The 6,452-nt window shown below is 36.1% G+C and overlaps 1 non-coding gene across 1 annotated transcript; it reads left to right on the forward strand.

The window, feature by feature from the left end:
• Positions 1 to 6,099: 6,099 nt before the first annotated feature.
• Trnaa-agc (transfer RNA alanine (anticodon AGC)) lies at positions 6,100 to 6,172 on the forward strand. The gene has a single exon. It is a non-coding gene; the product is annotated as a tRNA-Ala (tRNA).
• Positions 6,173 to 6,452: the final 280 nt, after the last annotated feature.

Genomic DNA, 6,452 nt, shown 5'->3' on the forward strand with positions numbered 1-6,452 from the left:
ACATGTGGCATTTTGATATAAGCTTAAAGCTTATGGTGATCACCGTGCAATGGCTGAGGAAAATAATCTAATAACGGGGCATATAAGACCTCGACAGAACGAAAAAGGCTTTCGTATCTGCTTGGGACTCGGGCCCACATCCGTTTGTTAACGCGACTAAGTGTGTTACCTTTACACTAGCGAATTAGTCTCGCCTCTTCTGTCAAATTTAAGAACCATATTAGTTCGTATTTCTGTTGAGGGCTTATATGCCCCTTTATTAGATTATTTTCCTTAGTCATTGCACGGTGATCACCATAAGATTTAAGCTTATATAAAAATACCAATATCATTATTTAGAAGATTGTAACCATTCGCACCGGAATATATATATATGCATATACGATTGTATATATGTGTGTGGGTGTGTATGTATATATACGATTGTATAGACGTGTACAGACATGCACATAGCCACACCCATATTCACAAACACATGCATTTACAAACTAAATGCAGTAATCAGTGCGGCTAGTATGTACGGCTGATTGTTCATGCGCGAAGTACTGTCTGTGGTGGTCATGCTTAAGTGCATCGAATTTGTTAATTGTTAGTGTGAGTGTGTGTGTGTGTATCTGTGCGTACGCCAGTTTGTATAGTGCTTATAGATGTGACCACAATCATTGGTGTTTAATGTGGTTGTGTATTTGGTTTTACGTATATTTGAATGCAACTAAGGATGTATATATATATATATATAATTAAGATTCAGTTGAATTAGGTACTTAAATTAAGGTAGCTTGCTAGGTCGGTATAATGCGCACACACAGCCAATATTAATTAAATATTGCATATCAGTACAATGTGTAGGAGTGTTTGTACCTGATATTCCTGTTGCAGACAATGCAACCCAGCTATTTGAAGTTATCCGCTCTTGGTAAGTCAGATATGTACTTTTACAAAGGTAATTTCCATAGTATTTCCGAAGTGCAGATTTTAAGATAGGTGAACAGAATATAAATGAGTAACAAAGATGTGCATGTGTCAATACATTACGGCCCTTTCAAGCGGCTCTTTGAATTGATTAATGAAAACATAACATCGATTCGAAAGAAACCGTTCTCGTCAGGTTACCGCATAGACTTCAAGCAAAAGGAGACATTTCTTTATTGTGTTTAGTTGGTATCAAACTTTCGGATTTAAGGAATGCAATCTCCTGTTTGTATCCTACCTTAGATAGAGCAGAGTTAAAGTAGTGGGACTACGAGTTAGATTCGACAATTCATAAGGCCTTTTTATATAACTTACTGGATATGGGAATCCGTATTTTAGTAATTTTTTAAATCATGCAATATATTCATTAAGTGTTCACATGTCCAAACCGGTTGTGTTTTTATCATGATATTCCAAACACTATACTTTGGAAGTCTTAAGAGATTTTCTTATATATTAAAGTATCCCATTATTAGGTTTTAAATTTAATATCTATCCTTATTCTATATAGTGATTTAAGTGGTGGCGCAATGGCCCAGTGGTTAGGGCAGTGAATTCGCGTTCGTAAGATCACAGTTTCGATTCCAAGACAGGGTGTTGTGAGCGAAAACACGTAAAACTCCATGAGGGTCGGGCTGGGGTGGTGGCGAATCATGCTGTACTCTCTCACCACAAGTTATTCTCACTATTTCTTCTTGTTTCTATTGTACGTTTATTTCAAAGGGCCAGCCTTGTCAAACACTGTGTCACGCTGAAACTCCTCGTGAAGGGCACACGGATCAACTGGAAGCCTTGTCGTTGTAACCGACGGAGTGCCATGATATTGATTTAAATTTTCTCAATTTAATATTATAAATTTGCTGAGTTATAAATTACTACCTCCTGCAGTCTTTAATTCTAATTTCCACCACTAAAGTTTATATTACTTACCTGTTTTTGTTTTTCACTATATTACCCTTTAATTTGATAATCCAGAGAAGTATTGGCCATCCAATCATTCTTTATTCCATTTGTCACCCCTTCTTCATCGGGCATTTCCATATTATTAAACCTACAACGTACGCTCTTGTGTAGATAAAGCTAGTAATATGGTCCAGTACACCGACAGTCTAGTGGATTGTATAACATTAATTGATTTATCACCATCAAATAGAATACAGTTGTCAACACCCAATGGATTTAATTCTAAATGGTTGAAAACTATATTGTACATAAAGTCTACTGGATATAAGTAACTAGGCCACCAATTTTTTAAAATCCTGACCTATTTCCTCTGCTACTGTATAAATTATAGTCGGCTTGACGTGGTATGCATTATTTTGTAAATTCACTCCGCTACACATCTGACAAAAGAAACAATATAAATATTTTGAGTTGCATTATTGATGTAAATATGTTTTAAAAAGTGCTTGTCTCCTTATTTTTGAAGTCTGTGCAGTCATCTGACGAGAACAGATTCTTTCAAATGGATGTAATATTTTCATTAATCAATTCAAGGAGCCGCTTGAAACGGCCCTAATGTGTTGACACATGTACATATTTGTTACTTATATATATATATATATATATATATATATATATAGATAGATAGATATAATTCATGTGTGTGTGTTATGTCTTATATGGGTGTGAGATGATAATGAATACGTGAAAGAAAAAATGTGTCGAGGCTGACAGGGTCGTTATGGGGAACCACTATCCATGGCTGCTCCGGGCACGAAGATATGCTGGCCGGAGTGATCCGTGTATCACAAATGAGGTGCAGTGGTAGAGCCATTATCAAGATAGCTCTCCTGCGTTCGGTGAAACGGTCAGAAAAGCGACATCGGATCGTTGCAGTAGGCAAGTGGTTGCAGAAAGTGGACTTTAGGGCACTCGAGTTGTTCTTGAGCCGGGAGCACGAGAAAGAACCAGGATATGTGTAAGGATAATAGTGATGCAGGAGTAGGTCATATAACTTATAAATATACATAAAGGAGTGGAGGGTAGATTAGGCAAGTATGGAGAATGGTGTCGGGTTGGTAGATTCGGAAAAATCCCCATGTTACAGCGCTGGAAGAGTTGCAGTTGTAGAAGATGGGGTTGTGGATGATACAGGCGTATAGGGAGAGGGAGTAGTGTGTGGTCAACCTATTGGAGCTAGTGAGAGTGGCTTCGACAAAGTTGAGGTGATGATTTTCCGCTTCGAACGAAAAAGCGAACCACTTCTATTTTAAAACTCTGTCCTGTAATTTTGGTCACGACAGAGATGTTGGTATTGAGAGTAGGGCATGAAGTGTTTGATATGAATCAGATTGAAGTACGTGTAGTCTTAGTAGGTGTGAAAGTCAGTCGGTTTATAAAAATAGGGGTGATGTAGTTGATGATGGATTTACTGCTGATAACAGAAACCTCCAGATAGTTAACCGTGGTGTCATCAGACGTAATGGAATTGTCGGAGATAATGGTATTGTTCTCATAAGAGAGAAGTGGAGTCGATACAGTCATTAACGTAATAAGTAAACTATTCATTAGTTGGTCCAAAGAGTTGTGACGAATCTGGATCTCAAAATAGCCAACTGAAAGATTAGCATGATTGGGACTCATCTCCAACTTTTAAGACGGGAGTTTATAGTTTCATGAATATAATTCTGCTATTTCTAGCAGGTCAAGATGCTACATTGAACTTTCTTAGTAACTTCATTTTATTACATTGTGTAAGTGTTTGTAACAACACTATTTTGTTTGTGTATTTAGTAGATAGTCTTAGAATACATGTGTACGTTAGTCTCAAGAAGCAAGTGTAATTCCATCCTAATAATCCATCAACAAGGACAATGTAATAGTAAACGCTTGATAAGATTGCCAAGAGAGGAGATAAATGGTTTATTTAACATGAACTGATTAGAGTGCTTAACTTCTGGCTTTAGATATCTATACCTCTTGAACCTCTATGGATATTAGATCCATTACATGGCAAGTCAGTAATTTCCTTTGAGGCAATATATAACATTAGTTATTTGCTAGAATGAATATTAAAATAAATCTCATTCTTTAATTTCTCCCAGATATTTCTATATTACTGTTAGTAGACAATATAATTTTATTGCTTCTCATTATTTAGTTACTAAAATTTCATCTTAATAATATTTGTTATTTCTTTCTGATTGAATTCATACGCGTCGTGGCTTTCCTAAATCACGATATCTCTGACCATTCTTCTCCAAGATAAAAAGATTTAATTTTCTTAGAAAATATGCAATGATTTTTAAAAAATATTTAAAATAAATGATACAATGAATAAAAAGTGTTCTTTCAATAAATACATTTACCAATCAAGAGAATTGTTCTCTCAATTTTAACTCGTGTTCACCAAATCGTCCAACAAATTTTATGGCTAAAAGTTTAGATATTGCAGGCTTTCTTCCACTGCAACATACAATGGTCAGTGACTATTTCACAAAATACAAGGTTTATTGAAACTACCGTTGTACACAAGTTTCAAAAATGGACTCGTACGTTTATATAACAAATACCCCTTATTTCTTCAGCAATAGACATTTTAAGAAATCTTAAAACGAAGAAAAATATAGTATTTTATATTACACCCTCAAGAATATATGTACCGTACGGTTGACAAAAAAAAGCGAAAACGTACACGCGCGCGCGCACACAAGCACAAAACAAGCACACACAGACATGCTCGCACGCACATAGACACAAATACATTAACACAGAATGTTGGTCACAGAAAATCTATAAAAGACCGAAGCATATCAAAGTAAACTATGCCACAAATTGGCTAGACAAAATGACACAAAACACAAGTTTAATCCATTATCCTTGCACAGAATGCCTCGATGAAGAGTGATCAATGTTGTTAGTTAATCCATAACTCCAATATTGTCCAAAAGTATCCAAAGATGAATGGAGCCCTAAGGGTGGGGTAAAAGCATAATAAAAATAAACGAATGGTCATTGGCTATATCTATAATTGTTTCGTGAAGGGCCTTTATTGTCACATAAGCATAGTAGAGTCAGGCAAGTAGTATACACAACACCCATGATATTACGTGATACGTTACGTACCTCTCACATCATCAGGCTACTCGATTTTTATTTGGTTAGCCGGATGATTGTAGCAGTGCCAGCTAACCCATTCACCTGGTTTTATTATTTATATGTATGAAGGGGGTGAGCAGGTAAAATCGCTAGTGCACCGGGCAAAATGCTTAGCGGTATTTTGCCCGTCTTTACTTTCCGGGCTTAAATTTCTTTCATGGTAGATAATTTAAGTACCAGTCAAGAACTGGGATCGATGTAATCAACTATCTCTCTCCCCACAAATTCCAGGACTTGTCCCTGCTGTAGAAAGTGTTATATATATATATATATATATATATATATATACATATCATAAACGGGTAAAGAACCTTTTCGGTTATGAATGACCATAGAATTACACCGAGAAAGTTACCCTCCGAGGCAGAAGTCAAGGCAAAATTATTTATAAGAGACCAGCAGTCATACATGCATACCAGCCTCACCACTCCACGATACCGACGTTATCCAGGAGAAAGGCAAAGTCTGATACAGGCTGGCACCAGTGATGTCGCAACTCATCTCTGGTGCTCACTGAACTGGAGAATCTTAAAATAGTGTTTTGCTCAAGAACAGAACACACAACCTGGTACGAGAATCGAACTCACTGCTTCATGATTATGAACCCAATATAAATATATATATTTCATAATATAAGGAAATACACACACACACGCACGCACGCACGCACACACACACACACACACACACACATTTCATAATATTTCAAAGTTAGATTTAGAATAAAATTTTTGTGTTGCCAGGAAATAAGTAATTATTCATAACTTGGATCAATCTTAATCATTCTTAAAAAGCAATCTGAAAACTTGTTTAATGGCATGTTTGATATTCTGTGAAAAGTTATAATTAACTGAACTTCAGATAGTGCAAACATAATTAATTTATTTTAACAGACACATATACTTCCGGTTTCGTTGTGAAAGACGATTTTCTTGCTCCTGAAACAACTAAGAGGGATTTCCTAAATCGACGAATAATCTACTTAAACTGACAAAAAGACGTAGTACTTGCTATTTTATAACGGTTGGGGAATTAGCTCAGATGGTAGAGCGCTCGCTTAGCATGCGAGAGGTACCGGGATCGATGCCCGGATTCTCCAACTTAAAATTTTATTTCTTTTAAAGGCGTTGCTCCAGCATGGCCACAGTCAAATGACTGAAAAGAGTAAAAGAGTAAAAGAGTATAGTATATTGGTAACAAGAATTAATATATTACACTCAAAGTTTAATATATTACATTAAAGTCAGGGACGCAATCCAGAGTTATCATCAGAGAAAGCACTTGGTGATAAATCGTACTTTCATTAGCGGCCGCGTGTAAAGGGTAATCGATTTTTCTTTGAAACAAAACTTATTCGTACAAGAACGAGGAATTTTACT

Source organism: Octopus bimaculoides, chromosome 9, assembly GCF_001194135.2.
Source record: "Octopus bimaculoides isolate UCB-OBI-ISO-001 chromosome 9, ASM119413v2, whole genome shotgun sequence".
Taxonomy (NCBI): domain Eukaryota; kingdom Metazoa; phylum Mollusca; class Cephalopoda; order Octopoda; family Octopodidae; genus Octopus; species Octopus bimaculoides.